The sequence below is a fragment of the Neoarius graeffei genome, chromosome 7, assembly GCF_027579695.1.
Source record: "Neoarius graeffei isolate fNeoGra1 chromosome 7, fNeoGra1.pri, whole genome shotgun sequence".
Taxonomy (NCBI): Eukaryota; Metazoa; Chordata; class Actinopteri; order Siluriformes; family Ariidae; genus Neoarius; species Neoarius graeffei.
In genome coordinates this window covers 3,652,979-3,673,941 of record NC_083575.1, presented here as the reverse complement: position 1 = coordinate 3,673,941, position 20,963 = coordinate 3,652,979, and positions in this window count along the sequence as shown.

Sequence of the window (20,963 nt, the reverse complement as noted above, 5' to 3'; positions counted from 1 at the left end):
TGGCATGCCGCCGCATTAAAGACCCAAACATTCCTGTGCCTAAGGCCGCCATGCTCCCAGATCGGGGCAGACGCCTCGGCAAAGAAATAAAACAAAAAACCTAACTACTCCAAACAATCCACCCAAACTAAACCTTAAACAACAAAAAACAAAACAAGCCATACAAAAAAAAGAAAAAAATAAGCAAACAGACGAGAAAAGGTAGAAAAAGTAGTGAAAACAATGGCACAGCGGCCACACTCAGCACCACTCACACACTCGGACTCCGTCCACTTGCTCAGCATGCGCATGAGAGACAGAGAGAGAGAGTGAGGGAGAGAGACCAAGAGATTCAGAGAGAGAGAGAGAGACAGAGAGAGAGAGAGAGAGCAAGAGAGGAGAGAGAGAGAGCGAGAGTGAGGGAGACAGACCAAGAGAGGAGAAAGAGAGAGAGACAGAGAGAGAGAGAGCAAGAGAGGAGAGAGAGTGAGGGAGAGAGACCAAGAGAGGAGAAAGAGAGAGAGAGCAAGAGAGAAGAGAGGGAGTGAGCGAGAGAAGAGAGAGAGAGCAAGAGAGGAGAGAGAGCGAGAGTGAGAGAGAGAGACCGAGAGAGGAGAAAGAGAGATAGAGCAAGAGAGGAGAGAGAGAGGGAGCGGAGAGGAGAGAGAGAGCAAGAGAGGAGAGAGAAAGGGAGAGAGGAGAGAGAGAGCAAGAGAGAGAGAGCAAGAGAGGAGAGGGGGAGAGAGAGTGAGAGAGGAGAGAGAGACTGAGAGAGACAGGAGAGAGAGAGTGAGAGAGGAGGGGGGAGAGAAAGAGAACGAGAGAGGAGAGAGAGCAAGAGAGGAAAGAGAGAGCAAGAGAGGAGAGAGAGAGAAAGAGAGGAGAGAGAGCAAGAGAGGAGAGAGGGAGAGAGCAAGAGAGGAGAGAGGGAGAGAGCAAGAGAAGAGAGAGCGAGAGAGAGCGAGAGAGAGAGACTGAGAGAGAGAGGAGAGAGAGAGAGACTGAGAGAGAGAGGAGAGAGAGAGCAAGAGAGAAAAGAGAGAGCAAGAGAGGAGAGAGGGAGCAAGAGAGGAGAGAAAGAGCAAGAGAGGAGAAAGAGGAGAGAGAGCAGAGAGGAGAGAGAGGAGAGAGAACAAGAGAGGAGAGAGAGAGCAAGAGAGGAGAGTGAGAGCAAGAGAGGAGAGTGAGAGCAAGAGAGGAGAGAGAGAGCAAGAAAGGAGAGAGAGCAAGAGAGGAGAGAGAGGGAGAAAGAGGGATGTTGGAGCCATATTTTGAGTTTAAGAAGTTTGATTTAGTTTAATAACCTGTGAAGATAAGAAATTATTAGTTTCCATTATTTTTAGTTTATGTTATTAATTTGAGTTATGAGATGTGAATGCTTACCTGGATGTAACGTGTAATTAGCTAAACCTACCTGTTAATCAGATAGCTCCTCCTCTGAGGCGGGTCAGCGCGCGAACATGCAGGTGCTAATAGGAGGTTTGGGTCAGTGTTGAGCAGGTTAGATGGCGAGAGGAAACAGTTTTCCGACCGCAGTATATGTCGCTTTACCTTTTCGTTTATTTTGCCTTTGTAACACTTATAGAAAGTCAATCGGATTATGGAATAAACGTTATCCTTTCGATTTATTTCGTTTTACCGTGCGTGCTCACTGTGAAGTGTGTGTCGGAAGGCTCCCCATCTACCTCACGCGGCTATTGTGATATTGTTTGGAGCAGATAGCCGCAACAAGGGGAGAGAGCAAGAGAGGAGAGAGAGAGAGCGCAAGAGAGGAGGAAGAGAGCGAGAAAGGAGAGAGAGAGAGCAAGAGAGGGGTGAGAGAGAGGAGAGAGAGAGGAGGGAGAGAGAAAGAGGAGAGAGAGCAAGAGAGGAGAGAGAGAGCAAGTGAGGAGAGACTGACAGAGAGAGAGGAGAGAGAGCAAGAGAGGAGAGACACTGAGAGAGGAGAGAGTGAGAGAGAGGGAGAGAGGAGAGAGAGAGAGCAAGAGAGGAGAGACTGAGAGAGAGGAGAGAGAGAGTGAGACAGGAGAGAGAGAGACAGAGGAAAGCAAGAGCGAGAGAGAGGAGAGAGCAAGAGAGGAGAGAGAGCGAGAGAGGAGAGAGAGAGAAAGGGGAGAGAGAGCAAGAGAGGAGGGAGAGAGAGCAGAGAGAGGGAGGAGAGAGAGAGCAAGAGAAGAGAGAGAGAGGAGAGAGAGAGCAAGAGAAGAGAGAGAGAGAGAGAGAGAGGAGAGAGAGCAAGAAAGAGCAAGAGAGAGAGAGACTGAGAGAGAGGAGAGAGAGAGAGAGAGAGAGCATTTTATTCGTAATGAAGCCAAACGAGTCGGCGCTCTCAAAATGAAAGAGAAATTAATCTTCGGCTGAAAAAACTGCAAACTGCATTAACTGCAAACAGTTTGAACCCATTTCACCTGTGTTGGGGTTTATAACACACAGTCGATGTCCAGACCTGTGCAAAAGTCTTAGCACCCCCATTTTTTTCATCCAAACTTTGTTATAGATTTCTATTTTATGATTTCTACATTATCAAGTCACAACATTACAACAACATTTCAGAGTCCAAACGTTCGGGGGGTTTCAGCACAAAATCAAACGTTACGGAAAAAAATTTTTGTAATATATCTGAGCCGCATATTCCATAAGAGACACTTTTCAGATTAAAAAAGAAAGCATAATGAAGGCTGCTAGGTTTTGGTGTAAAATGAAGAAGTGAGTGTGACAGTCAAAGTGTCCAGAAGAACTGCGGCTGGTTCTGTAAGATGCTCAGGAAAACCTACAGATCATTTCCGCATAAAACTGCACTCACTGGACCTGAGACGGAGATTTTTTTTAAAGCAAAGTTTAATCTTACACCAAATATTGACTTTTTTCCATTTATTATGGCTTATTGATTACTGTTTATAGTATTTTTTTTAATGTTGAAACATTTTATTTCATTATTTTTAAGCCATTTTTGGTAGACAGCATTTCTTTACATGTGCCTCAGACTTTTGCAGAGGACCATACATCCTATTTTATGCAAACTATAAAATTTTGTCATACACTCCATATTTTTACCTCTGCACACTTTGTTGGTGGATGTTATGTTTTCACCTCCATTTTGTTTGTTTGTTCCCAATGTAACTCAAAAAGAAGTGAACGGATTTGGGGGAAATTTGGTGGACAGCTTTAGTATGATCCCCGGTTCAAGTGATTTGGCTTAATGTTGATGATATGTGACTTGGCGGAGGTATGAGCCCTGCTGAGTGTCCTTCTGGTTATTGTGGTGAAATGTGCTCATTGTGATATATGTTTATTTCTGTAATATCTCACAAAATATCAGGCCATTCTGTGGCTGGGAAGTTATTTAATTTGAGGGGATTAAAGCAAATAATGTGCATGAAATCGCTCGCTTGGCGCAGTCAAGCAGACAGAGGAAGTCCGTGTGCGCATGCGCAGGTTTACCTTCTTCTTCTTCTTTTGGGTTTTACAGCAGCTGGCATCCACAGTGTTGCATTACTGCCATCTACAGGTTTACCTTTGAGCGTGCACTGACAGTTCCATCATTCTGTCGCTAAACGAACAGCTGATCACACCGAGGTGCTCGCTGAGCGCCCATATTTATTAGTTTGGTCCTGCGTTTCCTTTCCTTCGTATAGAACATAACGTCTTTTCTTCTCGCTTTCTTTCCATTACTGTAGTCGGTCTTTCACGGTTCATTCACACACTCACGTCCTCCATTTTTCTCTCCTGTTTCAAATTTGCATCCCACAATGCCTTGCATGAACGGGGAAAGCCCAGCACGTGATGCATGATGTAGTATCTTGTATTGGGTCATGGTGAAGCAGGAAAAAATAGCGGAGAATTTAGGGCCACGTGGAAATAAATTAATTAATTGTTCTATTTTTAAAAAAACTAAAAATTTTAAGTCTTTGATTTGAATTCAGTAGCTTTCAGTCACTAAACAAAAATAATTGGGTGTCGGGAAAATTCTTTTTATGACCTACACTTGAAAAATCTGAAAGGCAGGCTAGCTTTAAGTGAAGTTTAGATGCCTGTCCGAGTATCTGGTTTAATAACAGTCATCCACTGTGCTGCACCACACATCCACACTGCCTCAAAACTCCCGTAAACGAGGCGAGACTTGACATCAGATTTGATCATCGCCTCCGCTTACGTCATGGCGTTATTGATAAATGCCGAGCTTTGTGTGGAACTAACTGCACACCCAGTTTTCTGTTGTACCTTCCTTTAGTAAATGAGGACCAGTGTGTTTAAACGTGATTAGCAGCACCTGTTTAGTCCTCTGTAACAGGTCTCAGTAAACAATGTGTTGAAATTTCCCAAAGGCTTCAGCTGCTTTTTATGAGCCATTATCGTTATAGATGTACGAAAGCTGTGCTGGAGGACTTTACACACTCGTAAATTAGTACAGACACTGCTGGGGAATGTGAACAGGGCCTGCAGAGTCCAAAAAAAACCCACAGAAGGCAGTGTGAGCAATAACATTAATAAATAAATAAAAAGTGCATTTAAAACTCCTATCCTGCACACCTTTATTTCTTTTCCAGTTAACAACAAAAATACATTTGAGTGAATTATGTGCTTTAAAAAATCTTTCTGTTTATCCAGCTATTGACCTTTTTTTTTTTTTTTGAGCGTAATTTAACAGGAAGTGATCTGCGGAAGGGATCCAGTCTGTAGTGTTAGCGTTTATTAAGATTAGCGTCCTGCACACACTTGGCCTGCCTCCAGTGTTCCTGCATCTCTCTGCACTGACGCAAACGAAGCAAAACAAATAAAAACACATTGTACCGGTCACTAAACACAAACACACTCATGCGTGTGTTAATCTGAGGTCTGCCTGTCCTGGAGACCGGAGATATTTATACATAGCAGTAAAAAAAAAAAAAATAACTGTTTGTTTGAAAATCACAGCTGCTGTTTTTTATGGATATATGAAGAATGTGTTCACATGGAGAGGCGCATAAAGTCGCTAGTGTGAGTTCACACACATGTTAAACACACGGTGACAGCATCCTGTTTAAACATGTTGACATCATCGTTGTACGTGACTGAAGCATCACCCCCTTTCCAGATTTCATCAAGTTCCTTTGAAAACGTCACGCGAGGTTCTGCAGTTCATGTTTGGCTACACACATTTTAATCCAGTATTTTACAGTGAGATATGAACTAGTAGCAAAGTTATTGAGCTGTTTAGCTATTTTTTGTTTCATGCCACCTAGCGAGCTATATATTTTGAAGATATATGTTTTCCTGACAAGAATTTAACTGGGTTATTTAATGCAATGCTAATCGTTGCAATGCTAACGAGACAAATAATCTAGTCCCCAAAAGTACAGCAATACATTCATAAAGGTGTGCAGTGTGTAGTCGTAGGAGTGTGTAGTAGTGGTGTGTGCAGTCCAGAGAGTCATTAAAAAATGTCATGAAGTGATTTGGCAGTTTGATTCCTCGCCAACAAACCACCGGTGGTCCCAGACTCTCATAAAACACAGAGGTGAAATATGGAGGCTGGAACACTTTTTTTTTTCTTTACATCCACCACGTGTCCAAAGCTAGAGTATAGAAATATGATTATGAACATCTGGATAAATCATCCATGATAAGTGAAATTGCTTCTGCTTCCATTCACACTCTACTCCAGAAGTTTACAAGCTCAAGATGCTTTCTCTCAGGTCTAAACCTCTCTACTCCCATCCTAATCCTCCTCATTCCACCCTAAAGTCTACAAACTGCTCCTTCTGCCAGTCTGAGGTCTACAAGCTCCTCCTCCTACCACTTTGAGGTCAACAAGCTCCTCTTTCTCCTACTCTGAGTTCTACAACCCCTAATCAGAAGAAGCTGGGACGGTAAATACAACTCCGATTCCAAAAAATTTGGGACAAAGTACAAATTGTAAATAAAAACAGAATGCAATGATGTGGAAGTTTCAAAATTCCATATTTTATTCAGAATAGAACATAGATGACATATCAAATGTTTAAACTGAGAAAATGTATCATTTAAAGAGAAAAATTAGGTGATTTTAAATTTCATGACAACAACACATCTCAAAAAAGTTGGGACAAGGCCATGTTTACCACTGTGAGACATCCCCTTTTCTCTTTAAAACAGTCTGTAAACGTCTGGGGATTGAGGAGACAAGGTGCTCAAGTTTAGGGATAGGAATGTTAACCCATTCTTGTCTAATGTAGGATTCTAGTTGCTCAACTGTCTTAGGTCTTTTTTGTTGTATCTTCCGTTTTATGATGCGCCAAATGTTTTCTATGGGTGAAAGATCTGGACTGCAGGCTGGCCAGTTCAGTACCCGGACCCTTCTTCTACGCAGCCATGATGCTGTAATTGATGCAGTATGTGGTTTGGCATTGTCATGTTGGAAAATGCAAGGTCTTCCCTGAAAGAGATGTCGTCTGGATGGGAGCATATGTTGCTCTAGAACCTGGATATACCTTTCAGCATTGATGGTGTCTTTCCAGATGTGTAAGCTGCCCATGCCACACGCACTAATGCAACCCCATACCATCAGAGATGCAGGCTTCTGAACTGAGCGCCGATAACAACTTGGGTCGTCTTTCTCCTCTTTAGTCCGAATGACACGGCGTCCCTGATTTCCATAAAGAACTTCAAATTTTGATTCGTCTGACCACAGAACAGTTTTCCACTTTGCCACAGTCCATTTTAAATGAGCCTTGGCCCAGAGAAGACGTCTGCGCTTCTGGATCGTGTTTAGATACGGCTTCTTCTTTGAACTATAGAGTTTTAGCTGGCAACGGCGGATGGCACGGTGAATTGTGTTCACAGATAATGTTCTCTGGAAATATTCCTGAGCCCATTTTGTGATTTCCAATACAGAAGCATGCTTGTATGTGATGCAGTGCCGTTTAAGGGCCCGAAGATCACGGGCACCCAGTATGGTTTTCCGGCCTTGACCCTTACGCACAGAGATTCTTCCAGATTCTCTGAATCTTTTGATGATATTATGCACTGTAGATGATGATATGTTCAAACTCTTTGCAATTTTACACTGTCGAACTCCTTTCTGATATTGCTCCACTATTTGTCGGTGCAGAATTAGGGGGATTGGTGATCCTCTTCCCATCTTTACTTCTGAGAGCCGCTGCCACTCCAAGACGCTCTTTTTATACCCAGTCATGTTAATGACCTATTGCCAATTGACCTAATGAGTTGCAATTTGGTCCTTCAGCTGTTCCTTTTTTGTACCTTTAACTTTTCCAGCCTCTTATTGCCCCTGTCCCAACTTTTTTGAGATGTGTTGCTGTCATGAAATTTCAAATGAGCCAATATTTGGCATGAAATTTCAAAATGTCTCACTTTTGACATTTGATATGTTGTCTATGTTCTATTGTGAATACAATATCAGTTTTTGAGATTTGTAAATTATTGCATTCCATTTTTATTTACAATTTGTACTTTGTCCCAACTTTTTTGGAATCAGGGTTGTAAAAAAAAAAAAGAAAGCAGTGATTTCTAAATGTACTTTGACTTGTGTTCAAAGCTATTTCATGTTTTGTTGGTCAACGTCATTTCATTTGTTAATATCCATCCATTCCTGAGTTTCAGACCTGCAACACATTCCAAAAAGAGTTGGGACAGGGAGATTTAGGGCAAGTAATGAGGTAAAACAATTAAATAATGATGTGATGTGAAACATGTGACTGTAATCATGATTTGGGACAAAATCAGTCTCCAGGAAAGGCCAAGTCTTTGAGGAGTAAAGATGGGCCAAGGATCTCCAGTTCATCAACAAATGCATGAGAAATTATTGAAATGTTTAAAAACAAAGAAAGATGGGAAGGGATTTGGATATTTCACCCTCTACGGTGCATAATATCATTAAACCATTCAAGGAATCTGGAGGAATTTCAGTGTGTAAAGGGCTTAAGCCTAATCTGAACCCCCGTGATCTTCGACCCCTAACTGCATCAAGAACCACCATTCATCTACAGCTGATAGAACCACATGGGCTCGGGATAACTTTGGCAAACCTTTATTAAGCTACAACACAGAGTTACATCCAAAAACACCAGTTAAGACTTTACTGTGCAAGAAGGATATTAACTGTGTCCAGAAGCACCGTCGACTTCTCTGGGCTTGGAGACTTCTGGGACGGACCATCACACAGTGGGAATGGGTATTGTGGTCAGATGAATCAGTATTCCAGGTCGTTTTTGGAAGAAATGGATGCCATGTGCTCTGAAGACGAAAAGGACCATCCAGACTGTTACCAGGAGCAAGTCCAAAAGCCAGGGTGTGTCATGGTATGGGGTTGAGTCAGTGTCCTTGGCAAAGGTAACTTTAATGCAGAAAAGTTCACTGAGATTTTGGAGCAACATCTGCTGCCTTCAAGATGACGTCTTTTCCAGGGAGATTTCAACAAGACAACGCAAAACTACATTCTGCTCACATTACAAAGGCGTGGCTGTGGAAGAAGAGGGCGTGTCCCCTCTGTCCCCAATAGAGAGTGGGTGGAGAATTTAGAAATGAAAAATATGACAGTGACGACCCCGAACTGTTACACACCTTAAGACCTGTTTACAGGAAGAACGGGACAAAAATAACACCTGAAACACTTCATCACTTGGAGATTTCAGTCCATAAACATCTTCTCAGTGTTGGGAGAAGGAACGGCAACATTATAATGATTGACTGTCACAACTTATTTTTAATTGTGTTGCAAGAATCAGAATTGAAATGTGTTTATTTTGAAAAAACAATAAAATCCATGAAGTGAAACATTAAATAATGTGCTGTTGTGCTGTTTTGAGTGCAATACAGGGCAAAGAAAAAATGTATGAATTATTTTCAGTTTTAATTTCAGTGTGATTTTTGGATTTGGGGTTATACAAGCTCCTCCTTCTGCCAGTCTGAGATCTTTAAGCTCCTCTTCCTGTCCTCACCCAAGTTCACAATAGAGATCTTGCATGTGACATCACAGCCAATCCAGATTGTGACAGACGCCATCTTGTCGGTCAAACGCCATATTTCCGCCTTCTACTTCTACTTCTGGTTCTACTTCTGCTTCTACTTCTACCTTTTCTTCTGGAAAACCCTACTATATACAATTCTACTACAATGGCTGCGGCTACAAGCTCTCCCTACCTGTGCACGGTTTTTATGTTTTTTGTGTGTATTTTGGCGTGTTGTTCGTCTGTACCGGACTTCAATATCCACTACAACTGTATGGACTTACTGGACATTGGTTTCCAGCAGAAAATGACGGTTTGTAGCGATTTCCATCGCATGCACAACGTTCCGGACGAGATAGCGAGACCAGCGGGGTCTCTGTGGATTGTTATCGGGTCTGGCAGGCGAAGGAGGCGGCGTCGGGAGAGGAAGCAAAAGCGAGGCTGCAGGCAGAGCCGGCCTGTTGACTAAGCTCAGAAAACAGCCACTCAAATCCCCACTGCCAAGCCTCTACCTCTCCAACGCCAGATCCATGGTAAACAAGACGGACGATTTGGAATTACAGCTGGAATTACCTTATTCTATTCTATTCTCTAATCGGCTGGTCAGTGCTATACTAGATACTACTGATATATCTAGTATCAATACTTAAGTGACTTACCCGTCCAATGAGGATTGTTATTTTCTTGTTTACAAGATGCCACATCTGAGGGGGGCTGACAAATCCTGAATTTCTGTAAAGATAACTGTGCAGAGATTTATAAGCACGCAGTGCTTCACCACTGAACAGCGAGGGAAAGTTAATGAGGTAATTATACACGTCTGGGTATTCCACCTCTGGCAGTTCCATATCCACTGACACGGTCGTGAAAACTACGTCCGGTAAGCCATAAGGGTCACTAATCTGTAGGTCGTTTATTTTAGACATATATCTAGTTATCTGTTCATTAGAGAAATGAGCCGTGTAGTCCGTCAGTTGAAATTGATCCATTTTGTACATGAGTGCAGGAGTATTCAGCGGTGTTTTTTACCGACAAGATGGCGGCTGTGTACTTTCCGGTCACGTGACTGCAAGATCTCTATAGCAAGCAAGCACCAAAGCAGGTGATTGGTTATTTTCTCAGTACTCATGCGATATGCTGTGTCGCATGTCACAGAGCAACAATTTCAGCAACAAAGCAACAGTTCAATTCTATGCAAACGAGTCATGACACTGTATCACAACCAATTCTCACGATTAGCTCAAATGATTCCTGGGACCAATCCTCTGGCACGTGTGGTCTGATGTTTCTTCAGTTCTGCACTCACAACTTTTTCTTATCTGCAGTTCGTTCCCATTTACTTTTTAACGCATAAATACGGCTCTGAGAATTTCCATTTTCTTTGTAACTGAAACGCGTGGGATAAAAACTGCCTGGTGTTTGTGAAGGCGATGCTAATGGCACTTCACTTCCTTCGAGAACAGGAAGAGGACATCGAGGCTGCGTTTCCATCAGGAATGTTTATACAGCGCTGAAGGAAAGACAGCGTGGAGATTTTCAACCGACACGATGCAGAGAACAGAGCAGGAGAGCTGAGCCGCGAGGAGCCGAGATAAATATCACATGAGCTCCAGCTGCCGGCTGTAAATGCTTGGAGGGTGAAGGAAGGCATTAGTGCTGAGCGTTCTGGGCGACGACGATGATTCAGCCTCGTAAAAAGCTCTTTAGCTTCTAATGAAATCGGCATTGTTTATGTTTTCGGCAAAACAGGTGCAGGGGCTGGAATAAAACAAAAAAACTCTTATTAAACAGCAATGAGGCTGAATTTTCCACCATAACTATTATTAGCTTCAACCCCCCCACACACACACACACTGAACCGATCAGCTGCTCATGATTAAAACATGTTCCCAGATTTCCTCTCTGGGTGTGTGTGTGTGTTCTGCATTGCTGGCATCGTCACTGCTGAAATCTCATCCACACCTGGTCCTCCAGAAGAAGGTGTTAAAACTGCAGGAGAGAGCGACAGAGCGATGAAGGGAGAGAAGAACTCATTAATGAACAGGTGCACACTTCAAATTAAAGCGGAGAGGACCACGTCGCTCGTAAAAAGCGTTTTATACACAGCCATCTCGCTGCCTCGCGGCTTTAAAGCGCTCCAACATGTGCAAAACTTCAGCCTTGAACCCTTCCTTCACTCAATTCAGATGTGAGAAGATGAAGATTTGCACTCGGAGTTTGGAGTTTCTCACTTCTTACACTCTCCCTGCTGCACAAATTGACTCACTCATGGATTTTTTTTTTAAATCTGAGTGTAATTATTATTACTACTGAGTTCACAGAGCCATGGTATTTATAAAGATGTGACTCAAATGGAGGAAAAAACATTTTAAACATGGTATTTTTCTAAAAACGGAAAAGCAATGATGTTTTTTGCCTCAAATTGCTTGACGCTGTGGGCATGTCTTATTTTCTCTGAATAGACCTCACCCATAACTACGTCATCGCTTGTTTACCGCAGTGCATTATGGTCGATACCCGTGGTCAGCTCCGCCGTATTGTTTATTTTCGCCTTTGTTAAACACTGCGTTGTTCTGTGTAACCGGTGTGAACCGTGCCGCCTAAAGTGAACTGCTGTGTGCCTGACTGTGTCTCCACAACAAAGTGAACACCTCAACTGAGCTTTTATCAGCTGCCAGTCGAGGAGAAGAGAAGAAAGAAAGGAATAAGTTTAATTTGCAACGCAAACCTTCGAACTGAATCGAAATGGACGAGTGTTTGTAGGTTACGTTTCTCTGGTGGGAAAAAGACGGACATAAACTGTGACCCAGCAATATTTCCTTCGGTTATAGAAGATTATAACAATCGACACTGTTCATCGTCTGAAACTAGCGACACTCCAAAGCCTGTAAAACACAGGAGCGTTCTTCAGCCTTTGTCTCTCAATGTAGCGAAGCACTCGGCAGCCGAACGAGCCTGTCGGACCGATAAAACTCCCAAACCACCAAGGGTTCTCTTTCGGGTGTGGATAATGTTCAGTGGATCGCACTAGCGCCGTTTATTGAAGTGAATGCATTTATACTGAAAATGACACGGCAGATCAGCGGCTTTCCAAAGATTCTTTTTTGTGTAATGTTTCCTGATATCAAATTTTATTTAAAGGGGAACTGAAGTCATTTTTAAACTTGCTTTATTTCTGAATTAACGTGTTATTCAATTACGTTTTCAGTTTTAGTAACCTTATATCATGACTCGTATTGCCAACTAATTACAATTAAATGTTTTACTTATTGGCCTGTTCAGTTTTTAGCCGTGTTGAATTTAGTTCGTTTGGTCCACGGCAGGCGTCACTTATCCGCGCGATCTTCCCGAGACTTGTGCGAGACTTCAAAACTTCAAGTGTCAGCCAGGTGTCAGTGCCGCCATTTTGAAAACCGTTTTCCAAACGAAATATTGCAAAAAAACGAGTTTAAATGACAATTACTGCCTACTTTTTTCAAACTTTCTTGATTGCTATCAAAACAAACAAAACTTCCAGCTTGATTACGTCAGCATTCAAAAGAGGGCACGCGCGTCTTTTGACAACACCTGTGTTCGAAATCGCTCCTTACTCACTATATAGGGCACTGTATAATGAGGACGCCATTTTGTAGCGCTGTCCAAAACCTTAGTGAGGATTATTTACACCCTGTATAGTGCACTCAAAAGTATCCCACAATGCATCACAAAAAGTAGTGTACAACGATGGTCACTGACCAAAGCAACATATCCCATCATGCATTGCAGTCGCACTGAAAGAAATCAAATTAAAAGTCTCAAATGTGATTTAATAAAAGGCAGCAGCAAAGAAGAAAGTATTCAGCCTTGATTTAAAAGAACTGAAAGCTGCAAGTACTTTGTGTTTATTAATGTGGGAAATACGCTCAGTATAATATGGATTTATCACAAAAACACACGCATGTATTTATTATTTTGAAACCCACCAGCCGACTGATCTGGCACGTTTTAATTGTGCGACAGTAATGACGTAAATACCAGCGTGACAGACTAGTGTCCAAAAGCGTTTTTTCATTTTACCAATGAGCTCAATATATAGTCCTCTATATAGTAATTCCCTATATAGTGAGTAGTGAACGAGTGAGCGATTTCAGACACAGGGAACATTGGCAAATGCTGGTCACTTTGATTTCCGCTGTATGTTTTACTTCCGTCCTACGATGTCTCGCACAGGTCTCAACGAATCTCGTTTACCACCATTGCTTTGACATATGGACTGATATATTACAGAGCATATTTCAAACACTCATAACTTGCTATAGCAATGACTGTCAGAAGTGTCGAGCTGAGGTGAAGTGAGGACCCAAGAGCAGACTCAAGACAGGCAGTGTACAAAAAGAAAATTCTTTAATGAAGTACAGGGCAGAGGCTTCTTCCTGGTCAATGCCCACATTCTCCTGCAGTGGCGCACAAACACCTGGGCAGAGGGCATGGCGACGACTTCTTCTTGGATGGGTAAAATGGTGGTTGGTAACCCAGAGAGCACTGGAAGGGGGAAAAGACCTGTAGCAGAGGTGGGTAAGGAGTTGAACGTACTCTATCCAAGGAAGGGTCTTGCTCCCGGAGGCAGCATCCTTGGACACCATGCGCCTGAGGGCCACTTCCAGCTCCTGGTTGGCCCGTTCTGTCTGTCCATTGGTCTGAGGGTGAAAACCTGAAGACAGACTGCGAGAAGCACCAATGAGTTTGGGCAGAGAACTGGGGTCCGCAGTCTGACACAATGTCTGAGGGGAGTCCGTGTAGGCGAAAAATGTGGAGTATCAGCAATTCGGCAGTCTCTTTGGCGGTGGGAAGCTTGGGCAGAGGGATAAAATGAAAAGCTTTAGAAAAACGGTCGACAACAGTGAGGATATAAGTATTGCCACCTGAATTAGGGAGTCCTGTGACAAAGTCCAGGGCTATGTGTGACCAGGGCTGGTGGGGAACAGGAAGGGGTCTCAGCAGGGGATCTGTTGCCAGTCTTGTTCCTGGCGCAGATGTCCCAAGCTGCCACAAACCTCTGGCTGTCCTCCTTGATGGATGGCCACCAAAAACATTGTCGGATGAGAGCCAGAGTCCGGGCTGCTCCTGGCTGGCACGCCATTCTGGAACCATGACCCCACTGCAACACCTGTGCCTGCACAGAAACAGGAACAAAAAGATGGTTAGGAGATGCATTACTGGGGCCTGGGGTCTGCTCATGGGCCTTCTGGACCAGGGTTTCCACCTCTAACAGAGCAGCCCCCACCAGGCACCATGGAGGAAGGATGGTCTCAGGGGAGGTCAATTCCTCCTGGAGGGGAGAGAACATTCTGTACAAGGCATCGGACTTACCATTCTTAGAGCCTGGGCGGAAGGAAAGTGTGAACTTGAAGTGAGAAAAGAAGAGACACCATCAGGCCTGGCGAGAATTGAGGCGCTTGGCAGTCCTGAGGTATTCGAGGTTCTTGTGATCTGTCCATACGATGAAGGGAAGGTCTGACCCCTTCAACCAATGTCTCCATTCTTCCAAGGCCAGTTTCACGGCCAACAGTTCCCTATTGCCAACGTTGTAGTTTCTCTCAGAGGGGGAAAGTCGATGAGAGAAGAAGGAGCAAGGATAAAGCTCGTTGTCACTAGCCGATCTTTGGGACAATATGGCTCCGACCCCTGACTCCAAAGCATCGACCTCAACCATGAACTGCCGGGACGGATCTGGGATGGTGAGTATGGGTGCTGATGTGAAGCTTTGTTTGAGCTCGGAGAACGCCTTCTCAGCCCCTTCCCCCCAGCTGAAAGGGACCTTGGTGGAAGTTAGAGCCATGAGGGGCCCAGCTACCATACCAAAGTTCCTGATGAATTGCCTGTAGAAATTCGCAAACCCAAGAAACCACTGGTGTTCTCACCGAGAGGATGGGGTGGGCCAGTCAGCAACTGCCTTGAGTTTCAGGGGGTCCATCTGCATCTGTGCGGGGGAGATAATGAAGCCCAGAAAGGAGACAGGGCTTCTATGGAACTCACATTTTTTGGCCTTAAGAGTTTATTTTCCAAGAGTCATTGAAGGACCTGCCTGATGTGGATGCGGTGTTCATCAAGGGAGCGGGAAGAAAAAAAAGCAATATATCGTCCAGATAAACAAAAAGGTTAAGGTAGTCCCTCAGGACATCATTAATGAGGGCCTGGAAAACCGTGGGAGTGTTAGTCAGGCCGAACGGGACCACAAGATATTAGTAGTGGCCCGTGGGGGTGTTGAACACCATCTTCCATTCGTCCCCTTCCCTGATCTTCATGAGGTGGTAAGCATTGCGGAGGTCTAGCTTGGTGAAAATCTGGGCTCTCTGGAGTAACTCAAAGGCTGTAGTCATGAGAGGTAGGGGGTAATGGTTCTTGATGGTGATGTCATTTAACCCCCGATAATCAATGCAAGGGTGCAAGCATTTGTCCTTCTCCACAAAAAAGAATCCTGCCCCTGCAGGAGAAGAGGAGGGACGAATAATTCCAGCTGATAAGGACTCAGTGATGTACTTATCCATGGCTTGCCTTTCAGAGAGAGATAGAGAGTAAAGTCACCCCTTGGGTGGTGCAATGCCAGGGAGAAGGTCAATTCCACAGTCATAGGGCCTATGGGGAGGAAGGGAAACAGCTTGAGACTTGCTGAACACAGGTTTTAGGTCATTATACTTGGGAGGCATGTTAGAGAGGTGAGGATATTCACCAATGGTGGGCTGGAGCAGCTCGGCATGTGGGAGGGCAGATGTCAGGCATGATGATAAACAGAATTGACCCCATCCTAAAATGGTGTTGTTAGTCCAGTTGACATGGGGGTTATGTAGAGTTAGCCAGGGCAGACCAAGAACTATGGGCACATGGGGATTACTCATGACGAAAAACTGGATGGATTCAGAGTGGTTGCCTGAAATTCTTAAAGTGACCAGGGCTGTTTTATGGGTGATAGTGGTCAGACCAGTACCGTTAAGGGTCAGCACAGTGAGGGACGGGTTAAGAGCCAGTAGTGGACTCCCCAGGCGCTTGGCGGTGGTCGAGCAGATCAGGTTTCTGCCAGCCACTGAATCAATGAGTGCCTGGAGGTCGTGGGGCTGATTGCCATGGATGACCACTGGGAGTAGCAGTCAATTGGTAGGGGGCTGATTCTGGACATTGCCCACCAGGGCCCCTAAATTCACTGGTGGGCTCTTCCTTTTAAAGGGCAGGATTGGCAGAAATGCCCCAGCTGTCAGCAATAAAAACATGCCCTCATATCCCAATGGCGCTGTCGTTCCTCAGGTGAGATGCGGACTCGGTCTACCTGCATTGGCTCAGCGGAAGGGATGGGAGGCTGAGGGGGAGCAAGACTAGTCCGAGTTCATTCTTTCACCCGCTGTCTGATCCGGGAGTCAATACAGCTGGCGAGGTCCATGAGGCTGGGGAGATCGGGTGGCAGTTCTCGTGAGACCAGTTCATCCTTGATGGAGTCTGACAGCCAGTTCAAAAATGTGTCAAACAAGGAAGAAACCTTTATTCGTCACATGCACACTTCAAGCACAGTGAAATTCATCCTCTGCATTTAACCCATCTGAAGCAGTGAAAACACACACACACTCATAGCAGTGGGCAGCCACACCAGAGCAGTCAGGGGTCAGGTACCTTGCTCAAGGGCACCTCAGCCCAAGGCCACCCCACGTCAACCTAACTGCATGTCTTTGGATTGTGGGGGAAAACGGAGCACCCGGAGGAAACCCACGCAGACACGGGGAGAACATGCAAACTCTACACAGAAAGGCCCTCGCCAGCCACTGGGTTCAAACCCAGAACCTTCTTGCTGTGAGGCGACCGTGCTAACCACTACACCACCGTGCCGCCCAAGGCATTCTCATTCCAGCCACACGATGCCACCAAAGTGCGAAACTCAATTGCATAATCAAACGTGGACCGGGCACCCTGCCACAGTCCCATGATTTCTCTTGCTGCCTCTCTGCCAGACAGAGAGTGATCAAAGGTTTGCCGCATCTCTTCTGTGAAATTCTTGAAGCTGGTGCAACATGGTGCATTGGTGTCCCACATAGCTGTTCCCCATTCCCTAACTTTGCCAGTGAGGAGAGTGATGGTGTAGGCCACTCGGGAACGCTCTGTGGGGAAGGCCAGTGGTTGGAGCTCAAGGGTTAGTGAGCATTGAGATAAGAATGATTGGCAAGTACTTGGTTCTCCATTGTATGGCTGTGGGGCGGGAAGTCTCGGCTCCCTGAAGAGGGCTGGAGTAGGAGTGGGAGGAGTGGTAGGCGGAGGGGGTTGTGTAAGAGCGGACTTTACTTGAAGGTGTTGTAGCTGAGTGGCAAGAAGATTGAGAGTGCTAGAGATGGCGACAAGGTTTTGGTTCACCTGTTGGATGTCCTGTTGGTGGGTCCCAAGGAGAGCTCCTTGCTTTTGCACTGCTGCTCTTAGCTGGGTGAAATCTGCTGGGTCCATGCTGGCCAGACTGTGCTGTCAGAAGTGGAGAGCTGAGGTGAAGTGAGGACCTAAGAGCAGACTCAAGACTGGCATTGTACAAAAAGAAACTTCTTTAATGAAGTACAGGGCAGAGGTACAATAGGGCTCAGGCAAAAATCAGTGGTCAAAGAACGGGCCAAGCGGTCAAAACAGAGAAGAGCAGGCAGGCATGGTCAGGGACAAAAACATCTTCACAAAAACTGAAGAAAACAGGGACAAGGAAAACCCAGGCAGAGGGAGCAAAAAACACAATCCAAAGGAACAGGCAGGTACAACAGGGGCAAAAACTGGACAGAAAACTAGACAAAAAAACATGGAATGATACAGGCAGGGGGAACCGAGAACTCACAATACCAAAGGGCTGTAGCAGGCCAGGAAAGTCTGCAAGAGACAGTCTGACAACTGGAGTAGCTCCAAACAGCTCTTAAGAAGGCCCTGGTTGATGGGAGAGGCATGGTAGCAGGTGTGGGAGTGCCGCTTCCAGGAAAATGGCCTACAGCAGGGCAGGACTGAATTCCTGTCCCGGATCCGGCCTGGAGCTGGTATGGAAGTCCCACAAACTCAGGCATGGATGGACTGGACCAGACTGTGACAGTGACAAAATAGCTATCAAAAATACATTCCTATATTTAATAAAATGAGATAAATATAATTTTGATTATAAAAAAATTGCCTTCAGTTCCCCTTTAACTAATCACTCATTTATAAATGTTTTGATGCTGTTCATCTGGGCCCGGGATCACGAAGCAATCTGAGACTGAAGTCAACAGTTGATTTTTCCTAATAGTTTCCATTACTGCATCTGTAACTTTCATTGTTCTGGATCAAGATTAAGTACAAGGTGAAGATTTCATTAGAACAAAGCTTCTTAGAAAATGGTCAGGAAGAACTGAGGATTAAAAGAAACAAATTTAGACTTCAGTCTCAGATTGCTTCGTGATCCAATATACGTCTTCAGAAATAAGATGTTGTGAGATTTGATGATGTTGTTGTTGTACAGTGTGGTCGACTCGGTCTGGACTCTTACCTTCTCACCAAGCTTGATTTGGATTCTGATTTTCCTGCTGTAAACCCTCGACATGTTATCACCTTTTTAAATCACCAGTTTCATTCAGAGCACGGCAAAATCACTCCTCTCACATAAAATTAATCTGACATCCGTCGCATCGTTCAACTGCTGACCCCGGCTATCCCCCACAGTGCACTGCGGGAAACAAGTGAAGATGTAGTTATGCTTGGGGGCTATTGACAGTTGCCATGGTATCACTAGTAGTGCTAACAAATGAGCATAGTTCAAGGTAGCAATTTGATCATAAGTATATGATCATACACCACTAAAAATAAAATTCCAAAGGTGGATCAGTTGGGTTCAAATCACAGCCGTGCAATTTTCCTCTTCATGATTTCTTCCAGTGATTTTACAACCTTAATTGGTTTGAAGAAACATCAAAAACATAGGTAGTGTTCAGTTTTTGGACAGTTAAACACTTACTGCATGGTTTTGGGGCGGCGAACTGAAACAAATACTTATGAAGTACTTGTGAGTTACGTCTCGCAGGAACGACAGCATCCACATACTAAAAAACATGAACAAATATTTCACAATTGGTGAAAAAAACCTCTCTCTTCATTTCTCATTGCATAAAGTTAAAGTCTTCACTTTGTAGCATTCCTTGTCTCACTCATGTCACGCTGCTGTCATGCATGATGTGCTTTTAAAGTGTGTTATTTCACTCGTCATTTTGTAGGTTGGTTGGATTTTATGTTAAAAATGTGCCTTTTTTCCGTATGCTGCATGAATTCTGAATCACTGTGTGATTTAAATCTGGAAAGCATCTTAGCTGTTTGCTAACTTCCGTGCTTTCAAACTGGCCTACAAAAACTTGCCGTCCAACCTGCGGAAGCATATTGAGGAATGTAAACGTTTTATTCCAAGAGAAAGCTTGCAACGAAGTTGTCTGTGCTTTTAGAGCTAGCGATAACATTGCAATAGCTATACAGTCTGGTTTGTCAAATGACTTTCTATGGATTCCCCCCCCCCCAAGTTGCCATCGCCTTGTCTATGACTAACGCTAACACATAGCTAGTTAACTTGGACACTGTTAGTTAGCATGTAAAAACAGAGTTACGCTAACATGAATAACGTTAACTTATCTGAAGTCCTTTCAGAAATAAGTTTTAGCAGAATCTTGCCAAATAAACAGAATGTAGAAATCTTTCTTTTCTAGTAGCGTTAGCTACATAATATGATTTCGAGTTTGAAAAGAGTTTGCTAGCATGTCAGGTGGCGCTTCACTGATAGCTAGCTTAACGTTAACCCACCATGATGGCACAGCATGCGTTCATTTTGTGAATTCACATTTCTGTCTTTGGTAATGGCATTAGGTTTTGTAAGCGTTGTGGCAATAATACAACAATGCGTTGACAGAAAATGTACTTTTCATACTTAAGTATTTTTAAAAGCAAGTACTTCAGTACTTTAACTTCAGTAAAAATTTGACTGGACAACTTTCACTTGTATCAGAGTAAAATTTGACCAGTGGGATCTGTACTTTAACTTCAGTAATGAAGGTGGGTACTTTGTCCACCTCTGATGGATTTTACATGATAAGAAATGTGAAATTAAACAAAATCGGCGACTCCTACGTATCTAGCTCGGCCCACACAACTGTGTTTGGTTCTCTCGGGATCCTGTTAGAAGGGAAACCATTGCGAATTCAGCACCATTGTTTGGTTCCAGTTCAACACAACATGGGTTCATAACCGTATGATGCTGTAAGATTAATTTTAAAAATTAGCGCAACACACTGAAACAGTGTCCTTCTGGAACATTAGTCATCTTCAGAAACATTTCAAGCAAAGAAAAGAAAGAAAGCACAACTTTATTCATCACACACTTGTGAACTTTCCTCTCTGCATTTAACCCATCTAAAGCAGTGAACACACACACACACATGAGCAATGAGCACACACACACATAGCAGTGGGCAGCCATGCTAATAGCGCCCGGGGAGCAGTTGGGAGTTCGATGCCTCGCTCAAGGGCACTTCAGCCCAAGGCCGTCCCATATTAACCTAACTGCATGTCTTTGGACTGTGGGGGAAACCGGTGCACCCGGAGGAAACCCACGCGGACATGGGGAGAACATGCAAACTCCACACAGAAAGGCCCTCGCCGGCCACGGGGCTCGAACCCGGACCCTCTTGCTGTGAGGCGACTGTGCTAACCACTACACCACCGTGCCACCCCAACTTGTCTAAAATACAAAAAAACAAACAAAAAAAGCCACATCCAACCTCAGGAGTGTTTCATAAAATGGCTCAAGCTTCAGTAATAACGTTGATGTCCATAAAGTTTACTGGTTAAAGTTTTTAACATCCTCTTTGACTTGTTTGAGAAATTCCATGAACATGACATGGGTTCTGATTCACTGACAGCTACTTGAGGACCTCTAGTGGACAAAATGCGCGTGTGTGTGTGTGTGTGTGTGTGTGTGTGTGTGTGATAGTGAGAGATGAACAGAGAGACAGGAGAGTGTGACTTTCTTTCCCTAAACAAGAAGCTGAATTGATGGACAGA